This window comes from Dendronephthya gigantea, unplaced genomic scaffold (assembly GCF_004324835.1).
Source record: "Dendronephthya gigantea isolate DGI-Jeju-01 unplaced genomic scaffold, DenGig_1.0 000024F, whole genome shotgun sequence".
Taxonomy (NCBI): Eukaryota; Metazoa; Cnidaria; class Anthozoa; order Malacalcyonacea; family Nephtheidae; genus Dendronephthya; species Dendronephthya gigantea.
This window is the reverse complement of record NW_021163034.1, coordinates 1,564,057-1,575,305: the sequence shown is the minus strand read 5'-3', so window position 1 is coordinate 1,575,305 and position 11,249 is coordinate 1,564,057.

Below are 11,249 nucleotides of genomic sequence, written 5' to 3'. Positions count from 1 at the left end.
GGCGGTAAAAAAGAAAAGAGGTAGGTATGTTGCTCGGGGGAGGTTTATACTCCGTTAATCTTTGGAAATTAAAATTAATCTTTAGGGAAATCAGGGGATAGGTAGAATAAATAAGGGTATATGTGTACAAACAGACTGGGTATAGGTGCGAAAACAGTATATAAAACGTTCAAGTATTTTTGTACTCATTTAAACCTCTTTACCCCTATTTATCCTCCTATTTACTCCTATCTATCCCTACTTTTTCCTATCCTCAGATATCCCTAACTATCCCCTGATACACTTGAACACTTGAATGTTTGACGAAAGTTTGCTTTGAAAGTCAGGGAAGACGGGGGAAAGGCAACCCCCCTCAAGGCTAGTTTCCACTCAGGAAAAATCTCCTTTGGATCGTACAGGATAGGAAAGTTTCCTTTGTGTAAACCGCGCCGCCTGAGAACTCACCGATAAAGAAAATTTTCCTGTCCGTTCCGATCCGAAGCAGAATTTTCCTGAGTGGAAACTAGCCTTCAGTCCACTCCTCGCCCAAGGCGAGGGCATATTCGCCCTCTCGCTCTACTCCTCTAACACTCACAAATTCTCATTTTATTACCTTGTTCTTTTTCGGTTTATCCAGGGCTTGAACCATCGACTGTATACTTGGCAGATCATCGTCTTCACCATGCACTACACCATCAGTTCTTGTGGTAAAAGCCTACAGTTTTTATTTTACTTAATCCTTTTTGGAAGTTTTATATTACTTAATACCTTTTTAGTAGGATCTCAATTGAAATAACGATTTAAATGAGTTCACTTTAATGTTCATGATTTATTTTTCAACAAGCATTACATCTGAAATCACAAATGAAGCAAATATCCAGTTAAACAGACATTGACTATTTATTTCAAAACTTTTATCGTATTCGGCTCGTCGAATATAAAATACGCTAAATTAAATCTAATACTTGAACCTTTGGACTAAAGAGACCAACGGCTTAACAACTACTTGACGACCACATCGTTTGTCGATAAGCTATTGTTTTTTGTTTGAATTAATCCTTTCTTCGAAGAACTTTTAAATGAAATAATTATGGATCGTTGCCGTAATATTCTTGAGCTGCTGTTTGTTTGTTACCGCGGTTAACAGAAATTGCGCTTTATAATTGAATTTCATTTTTCTTAGCGTATTTTATATTCGACGATGACGACGAACCGGCAAGACCAGCAAGAATTTCGACTCTTGATACAACAAAGTCTTGAAATAGATATTCAATGTCTGTTTAACTGAATATTTGCTTCAATTGCGATTTCAGATGAGAGCGTACGACTGAGGTGCATGCTTGTTGCCTCGCTGACTATACGCGTTATGCACATTGAAATACATTGTTAATTCTTGTACTTTACTGTGACTAACTTACTGGGAAAGAAGTGCTTTAAGGCACTGCATATCTGTATGTGATATTTTAACGTCATGTCAAGGTACAAGTTACGAATAAGATACAGTTGTTTGCATTTTAGACGCGAAAATAAATCATAAACATCAAAGTGAACTCATTTAAATTAGTATTTCATTTGAGATCCTGCCAACAAGGTATTAAGGTGATTTTCTCGAAACTTTTTAATTTTGTTTCAGTTTTTCTATTTCAAACTTTTTTCAATTTACAGTCTTTAGCAAAGGCCGAGGAGTCTTTTAACTGTTTTAAAGCTTCTAAATCACACCAAAATTTTTCAGGCTAATTTTTTTGCATTCCCTGGAGTTGAAACGTTTGTCTTCAGATTGAGAGACGTCTTTTTCAAAATATTGAAAAGTCTCAATATTCGGCAAAATTAACGTTTTGGACAGTCTTACTATTTTGGTCAAAATCGAAGACTATTTCAATGTTCCAAAACCCAACCAAATATGATAAAAAACTCAAGCACATTAGTTTTCGGAAGCCATTTTTGACATATTAACACAGTTTAGGAAATATTGAAAAGTCGTCAATTTTGCAAAAAAATGGTAAGAGGTAAGCCTTACCATTTTGGTCAATTTTGACGATTTTTCAATGTTCCTAGAACCAACCAAATATGTCTAGAATGAAAGATATTAGTCTTAGGAAGCCATTTTTAGCATTTTAAGACAGTTTTTGAACAATTCAAAAAGTCGTCAAAATTGACCAAAATGGTAAGGGGTAAGCCTTACCATTTTGGTCAATTTTGACCACTTTTTGAACTGTTCAAAAACTGTTTAAAATGCTAAAAATGGCTTCCTAAGACTATTATCTTACATTTTAGAGCGTATTTGGTTAGTTTTTGGAACATTGAAATAGTCGTCAAAATTCACCAAAATGGTAAGTCTTACCCCTTACCATTATGGTCAATTTTGACGACATTTTGAACTGTTCAAAAACTGTCTTAAAATGCAAAAAATGGCTTCTTAAGACTATTATCATTTTATAGCGTATTTGGTTGGTTTTTGGAACATTGAAAAATTGGTCAAAATTGACTAAAAAGGTAAGGCTTACCCCTTAACATTTTGGTCAATTTTGACGACTTTTTGAACTGTTCAAAAATTGTTTTAAAATGCTAAAAATTGCTTCCTAAGACTATTATCTTTCATTTTACAGTGGATTTGGTTGGTTTTTGGAACATTGAAAAAATCGTCAAATTTGATTAAAAAGATAACGCTTACTTACCCCTTACCATTTTGGTCAATTTTGACGACTTTTTGAACTGTTCAAAAACTGTCTGAAAATGCTAAAAATGGCTTCCTAAGACTATTATCTTTCATTTTAGAGCGCATTTGGTTGGTTTTTGGAACAATTAAAAATTGGTCAAAATTGACTAAGAAGGTAAGGCTTACCCCTTAACATTTTGGTCAATTTTGATGACTTTTTGAACTGTTCAAAAAGTGTCTTGAAATGCTAAAAATGGCTTCCTAAGACTATTATCTTTCATTTTAGAGCGGATTTGGTTGGTTTTTGGAACAATGAGAAAATCGTCAAAATTGACTAAAAAGGTAAGGCTTACCCCTTACCATTTTGGTCAATTTTGACGACTTTTTGAACTGTTCAAAAACGGTCTGAAAATGCTAAAAATGGCTTCCTAAGACTAATATCTTTCATTTTAGAGCATTTTGAGACATTTTTTGAAAAGTTGAAAAAGTCGTCAAAATTGACCAAAATGGTAAGGCTTACCCCTTACCATTTTGGTCAATTTTGACGACTTTTTGAACTTTTCAAAAACTGTCTTAAAATGTTAAAAATGGCTTCCTGAGGCTAATATCTTTCATTTTAGAGTATTTTGAGATAGTTTTTGAAAAGTTGAAAAAGTCGTCAAAATTGACAAAAATGGTAAGGCTTACCCCTTACCATTTTGGTCCATTTTGACGACTTTTTCAACTTTTCAAAAACTGTCTTAAAATGCTAAAAATGGCTTCTTAAGACTATTATCTTTCATTTTAGAGCGGATTTGGTTGGTCTTTGGAACAATGAAAAATTGATCAAAAATTAACTAAAAAGGTAAGGCTTACTTCTTAACATTTTGGTCAATTTTGACGACTTTTTGAGTTGTTCAAAAACTGTCTTAAAATGCTAAAAATGGCTTCCTAAGACTATTATCTTTCATTTTAGAGCGGATTTGGTTGGTTATTGGAACATTAAAAAAATCGCCAAAATTGACTAAAAAGGTAAGGCTTACCCCTTACCATTTTGGTCAATTTTGACGACTTTTTGAACTGTTCAAAAACTGTCTTAAAATGCTAAAAATGACTTCCTGACATTATTATCTTTCATTTTAGAGCGGATTTGGTTGGTTTTTGGAACAATGAAAAATTGGTCAAAATTGACTAAAAAGGTAAGGCTTACCCCTTAACAATTTGGTCAATTTTGACGACTTTTTGAACTGTTCAAAAAGTGTCTTAAAATGCTAAAAATGGCTTCCTAAGACTATTATCTTTTATTTTAGAGCGTATGTGGTTGGTTTTTGGAACAATGAAAAAGAGGTCAAAATTGACTAAAAAGGTAAGGCTTACCCCTTAACATTTTGGTCAATTTTTACGACTTTTTGAACTGTTCAAAAACTGTCTGAAAATGCTAGATGGCTTCTTAAGACTATTATCTTTCATTTTAGAGCGGATTTGGTTGGTTTTTGGAACAATGAAAAATTGGTCAAAATTGACTAAAAAGGTAAGGCTTACCCCTTAACATTTTGGTCAATTTTTACGACTTTTTGAATTGTTCAAAAACTGTTTTAAAATGCTAAAAATGGCTTCTTATCTTCTATTATCTTTCATTTTAGAGCGGATTTGGTTGGTCTTTGGAACAATGAAAAATTGGTCAAAAATTAACTAAAAAGGTAAGGCTTACTTCTTAACATTTTTGTCAATTTTGACGACTTTTTGAATTGTTCAAAAACTGTCTTAAAATGCTAAAAATGGCTTCCTAAGACTACTATCTTTCATTTTAGAGCGGATTTTGTTGGTTTTTGGAACATTGAAAAAATCGCCAAAATTGACTAAAAAGGTAAGGCTTACCCCTTACCATTTTGGTCAATTTTGACGACTTTTTGAACTGTTCAAAAAACTGTCTGAAAATGCTAAAAATGGCTTCCTAAGACTATTATCTTTCATTTTAGAGCGGATTTAGTTGGTTTTATGAAGAATGAAAAATTGGTCAAAATTGACTAAAAAGGTAAGGCTTACCCCTTAACATTTTGGTCAATTTTGAAGACTTTGTGAACTGTTCAAAAACTGTCTTAAAATGGCTTCTTAAGACTATTATCTTTCATTTTAGAGCATATTTTGTTGGTTTTTGGACCAATAAAAAATTAGTCAAAATTGACTAAAAAGGTAAGGCTTATCCCTTAACATTTTGGTCAATTTTAACGACTTTTTGAACTGTTCAATAATTGTCTTAAAATGCTAAAAATGGCTTCCTAAGACTATTATCTTTCATTTTAGAGGGTATTTGGTTGCTTTTTGGAACAATGTAAAATTGGTCAAAATTGACTAAAAAGGTAAGGCTTACCCCTTAACATTTTGGTCAATTTTGACGACTTTTTGAACTGCTCAAAAACTGTCTGAAAATGCTAAAAATGGCTTCCTAAGACTATATCTTTCATTTTAGATCATATTTGGTTTGTTTTTGGAACATTGAAAAAGTCGTCAAAATTGACAAAATGGTAAGACTTACCATTAAGGGGTACCTTACCATTTTTGTGAAAATTGACCACTTTTCAAAATTTTCTAAAACTGTGTTAACTTGCAAAAAATAGCTTCGTAAGATTAACCTCATTGGGACTTTGAAAAAGTCGTCAGTTTTGCCTTCAAGTATTAAAATGCATTATTTTATGGTTAGTATCAACACACTATGCGGTGGCCTAGTGGTTCAGGCTAACGCCTTACCAGGTTGTGAGCGTAGGTTCGAATCCGGCAAGGGAGAATTGCAATTTTTCCCACCTGAATTGCTATTTAATTCAAAGTTCTGCGGATAGGATTAAGTCAAATAAAGAACAAGAGCTTTTGATAAATGATGCTGTGGCCTAGTGGTTAAGGCTGCGGCCTACCAGGTTGTAAGCGTAGGTTCGAATCCTGTATGGGAAAGGTGGGATTTTTCCCTCCGAAATTATTCTTTAATTTAAACTTCATCGAAAAAGATTAGGTCAAATAAAGAACAATAGCTTTCGACAAATGATGCGGTGGTCTAGTGGTTAAGACCTTCGTCTCTCAACCCGAAGACAAATGTTTCAAGCCCTGGCAACGAAAAAAAAAATAGCCTAAAAATTTCGGTGTGATCTGGAAGCTTTAAAACAGTTAAAAGACTCCTCGGCCTTTAGTAAAGACTGTAAATTGGCAAAAATTTGAACTAAAAAAAAGTTTAAAAATTTCTCGGGTGCAAAAGTACTTGAAAATCGAAAAAAAGCATAAGAAAAAAAGTTTTAAAAACATGTGTCTTCTAAAAAACCTGAAGAAAGTCAGAGGAAAAATTTAAAAATTTCCCGCTTTTAAAATACTCATGTTTACTTACCATAATTTTCTTTCACGAAAATTTGACAGGGTGATTTTCTCGAGACTGAAAAAATTTAATTTTTTTCACTTTTTTGAAATTCTCTTAGATTTTTTTCTCGACGCGAAAGTATTTTGTCTTGGGCTACCTGTGTCAAGCGAGACACAGGTAGCCCAAGACAGACACAGGTAGCCCAAGACTGAAAGATTTAAAAAAAAAATTAATTTTTTTCACTTTTTTGAAATTCTCTTTGATTTTTTTTCGACGGGAAAGTATTTTGTCTTGGGCTACCTGTGTCTGTCTTGGGCTACCTGTGTCTCGCTTGACACAGGTAGCCCAAGACAAAATACTTTCGCGTCGAGAAAAAAATCTAAGAGAATTTCAAAAAAGTGAAAAAAATTAAATTTTTTCAGTCTCGAGAAAATCACCCTGTCAAATTTTCGTGAAAAAAAATTATGGTAAGTAAACATGAGTATTTTAAAAGCGGGAAATTTTTAAATTTTTCTTCTGACTTTCTTCAGGTTTTTTAGAAGACACATGTTTTTAAAACTTTTTTTCTTATGCTTTTTTTCGATTTTCAAGTACTTTTGCACCCGAGAAATTTTTAAACTTTTTTTTAGTTCAAATTTTTGCCAATTTACAGTCTTTACTAAAGGCCGAGGAGTCTTTTAACTGTTTTAAAGCTTCCAGATCACACCGAAATTTTTAGGCTATTTTTTTTTTGTTGCCAGGGCTTGAAACATTTGTCTTCGGGTTGAGAGACGAAGGTCTTAACCACTAGACCACCGCATCATTTGTCGAAAGCTATTGTTCTTTATTTGACCTAATCTTTTTCGATGAAGTTTAAATTAAAGAATAATTTCGGAGGGAAAAATCCCACCTTTCCCATACAGGATTCGAACCTACGCTTACAACCTGGTAGGCCGCAGCCTTAACCACTAGGCCACAGCATCATTTATCAAAAGCTCTTGTTCTTTATTTGACTTAATCCTATCCGCAGAACTTTGAATTAAATAGCAATTCAGGTGGGAAAAATTGCAATTCTCCCTTGCCGGATTCGAACCTACGCTCACAACCTGGTAAGGCGTTAGCCTGAACCACTAGGCCACCGCATAGTGTGTTGATACTAACCATAAAATAATGCATTTTAATACTTGAAGGCAAAACTGACGACTTTTCAAAGTCCCAATGAGGTTAATCTTACGAAGCTATTTTTTGCAAGTTAACACAGTTTTAGAAAATTTTGAAAAGTGGTCAATTTTCACAAAAATGGTAAGGTACCCCTTAATGGTAAGTCTTACCATTTTGTCAATTTTGACGACTTTTTCAATGTTCCAAAAACAAACCAAATATGATCTAAAATGAAAGATATTAGTCTTAGGAAGCCATTTTTAGCATTTTCAGACAGTTTTTGAGCAGTTCAAAAAGTCGTCAAAATTGACCAAAATGTTAAGGGGTAAGCCTTACCTTTTTAGTCAATTTTGACCAATTTTACATTGTTCCAAAAAGCAACCAAATACCCTCTAAAATGAAAGATAATAGTCTTAGGAAGCCATTTTTAGCATTTTAAGACAATTATTGAACAGTTCAAAAAGTCGTTAAAATTGACCAAAATGTTAAGGGATAAGCCTTACCTTTTTAGTCAATTTTGACTAATTTTTTATTGGTCCAAAAACCAACAAAATATGCTCTAAAATGAAAGATAATAGTCTTAAGAAGCCATTTTAAGACAGTTTTTGAACAGTTCACAAAGTCTTCAAAATTGACCAAAATGTTAAGTGGTAAGCCTTACCTTTTTAGTCAATTTTGACCAATTTTTCATTCTTCATAAAACCAACTAAATCCGCTCTAAAATGAAAGATAATAGTCTTAGGAAGCCTTTTGTAACATTTTCAGACAGTTTTTGAATAGTTCAAAAAGTCGTCAAAATTGACCAAAATGATAAGGGGTGAGCATTACCTTTTTAGTGAAATTTGACGATTTTTTCAATGTTCCAAAAAGCAACAAAATACGCTCTAAAATGAAAGATAATAGTCTTAAGAAGCCATTTTTAGCATTTTAAGACAGTTTTTGAACAGTTCAAAAAGTGGTCAAAAATGACCAAAATGTTAAGGGGTAAGCGTTACCTTTTAGTCAATTTTGACGATTTTTTCAATGTTCCAAAAACCAACCAAATCCGCTCTAAAATAAAAGATAATAGTCTTAAGAAGCCATTTTAAGACAGTTTTTGAACAGTTCAAAAAGTCGTCAAAATTGACCAAAAATGTTAAGGGGTAAGTCTTGCTTTTTTAGTCAATTTTGACTAATTTTTCCTTGTTCCAAAAACCAACGAAATCCGCTCTAAAATGAAAGATAATAGTCTTAGGAAGCCATTTTTAGCATTTTAAGACAGTTTTTGAACAATTCAAAAAGTCGTCAAAATTGACCAAAATGTTAAGGGATAAGCCTTACCTTTTTAGTCAATTTTGACCAATTTTTCATTGTTCCATAAACCAACCAAATTCGCTCTAAAATGAAAGATAATTGTCTGAGGAAGCCATTTTTAGCATTTTAGACAGTTTTTGAACAGTTCGAAAAGTGGTCAAAATTGACCAAATTGTTAAGGGGTAAGCCTTACCTTTTTAGTCAATTTTGACGATTTTTTCAATGTTCCAAAAACCAACCAAATCCGCTCTAAAATAAAAGATAATAGTCTTAAGAAGCCATTTTAAGACAGTTTTTGAACAGTTCAAAAAGATGTCAAAATTGACCAAAATGTTAAGGGGTAAGCATTATCTTTTTAGTCAATTTTGACCAATTTTTCATTGTTCCAAAAACCAAATAAATTCGCTCTAAAATGAAAGATAATAGTCTAAGGAAGCCATTTTTAGCATTTTAAGACAGTTTTTGAACAATTCAAAAAGTCGTCAAAATTGACCAAAAGGGGTAAGGCTTACCTTTTTAGTCAATTTTGACCAATTTTTCATGGTTCCAAAAACCAACCAAATCCGCTCTAAAATGAAAGATAATAGTCTTAAGAAGCCATTTTTAACATTTTAAGAGAGTTTTTGAACAATTCAAAAAGTCGTCAAAATTGACCAAAATGTTAAGGGGTAACCCTTACCTTTTTAGTCATTTTTGACCAATTTTTCATTGTTCCAAAAACCAACCAAATCCGCTCTAAAATGAAAGATAATAGTCGTGAAAATTGAATATCTTTTTATCTTATCAATTGAATATCTGTTTCAAGACTTTGTTGTATCAAGAATCGAAATTCTAGCTGGTCTTGCCGGTTCGTCGAATATAAAATACGCTAAGAAAAATGAAGTTCAATTCAAGAGCGCGAGTCCATTGAGCAAAGGAGCAGCATTACCTCGCCATAAGCTAGTTACATTTGTCCCAGGTGAAGCTAATGGTTACGGTGCGATTGTTTTTTTTTACTGAAGCTAAGTAAGATTTCACAGGTCATAAATTAAAATTTGAGGAAAATGGTAATTCAGATTCATCAGTACAATGTTTCAACATTTGCCACTTATTTCACCGCCGAAATTGTACTCGAAATCTCCAACATAACGCAACAGATATGAAATAACTCTTCTTCTCTTAAGCTGCGTTTACACGGTACCATCCGCTTGTCACAACATCTTCGTTTTCATTATGAAGCCACGATTAGTGAATGCTTGTTAACTTCGAATGGCATATTTATTCAGAGCTCGGAAATTAAAAACTGCACTGTCTTCCATTAACTTCATAATTTCGGCCAAAATGGTGCCCATCACGGCTCGTCTTGAAATACTTGGAACATTTAAGCCCATCTTCCGACACTAGCTTCCACGCAACTTGCCACTTTTTTCGCACACTTTTCCGACAATTCCACGTAGTATACTGAACAAATAATAATATTTATAGGTTGAATAGTATTTTTTATTTTAGCGCTAAAAAAATTGCAGTACTCTTTTGCCATAATTAACACTCGGTGTATGACGGTCATTCAGTTATATTATATACCCAGTATTTAAACTGAATATATGCTGCTTGTTTATATATTTGCTTCTTAGTTGAGCAATATTTCTGAGGTCCTGGTAGTTGCAGAAAGAGTACTGGAAACTACCGTGGTCCGTGGATTATATAAATATAATCTAAAAATATGTTTAAAAGCCTTACAATCTTGGTCAAAATTGAAGGCTTTTTCAATGTTCCAAAAACCAATCAAATGTGCTAAAAACCAAAGGAATTAGCCTCAGGAAACAGTTAACGTCATTTTCAGCATGTTAACACAGTTTTAGAAAATTTTGAAAATTTTGAAATTTTGAAAGGGGGTCCCCTTTTTATGGCCAAAATTGAAGAATAATTCAATATTCCAAAAACAAAAAAAAACATCCCCAAACAAAATTAAGGGGTACCCCTTACCCTTTTGGCCAAAATTTTTTTTTTGACGACTTTTTAAAATTTTCTAAAAAGCATTAACATGCTGAAAATGGCTTTAAATATTCATTAAGACTAATCACTTTAGTTTTTGAACATATTTGTTTTGTTTTTATAGAACATTGAGAAATTCGTCATTTTCGGCCAAAATTATAAAGGGATATTTGGCCAAAATTGACGATTTTTAAAAAAAAATTCAAAAATGTCTTGAAAATTGCTTAAAATATTTACTGATCGAGACTAATCTCTTTGGTTTTTGAGCATATTTGTTTTTTTTTAATTTGAAAATTTCGTAAATTTGTTAAATGTACCTAATTCAGGGTTGCCAGATTTCTGAAAAAGCGCCAAACATTGTTGCAGTCGACCCTTTGGCCTTTGATTGGGCTTGGTTTGAAACAAACTCGGAAACTAATTTTTTCAATGTGTGATTCACAGCTATGCTTTTCTATCTTATCTGAGTCTTTCTTTTCCCTCATGATGAAAACATTTTTCCCAAGCAGGCTTCGGAACCATCAACATGCCAGTTGCGAGACCATTACCATCCACCTCCCATTTGCGAGACCACCAGTTCCTCAGGCAAGGAAGGATCTCCGGCCATTGATTGTGGTTCTTCTGTTACCCTCTTCAACCTCAATACCTTTATAAATTCAGTTCCGCAGATTAGCAATCGCGCAGGCGCCTGCATCGTTGCAAACTTCGGGAGTTTATCGGCCGAGATTTTATTATTAATTATAATAATAAAATCTCGGCCGATAAACTCCCGAAGTTTGCAACGATGCAGGCGCCTGCGCGATTGCTAATCTGCGGAACTGACGAACATGATGCATGGGGGCCGCATATAGAGTTACATGTGACATAGCACAAATTTCGTATCGTATAACA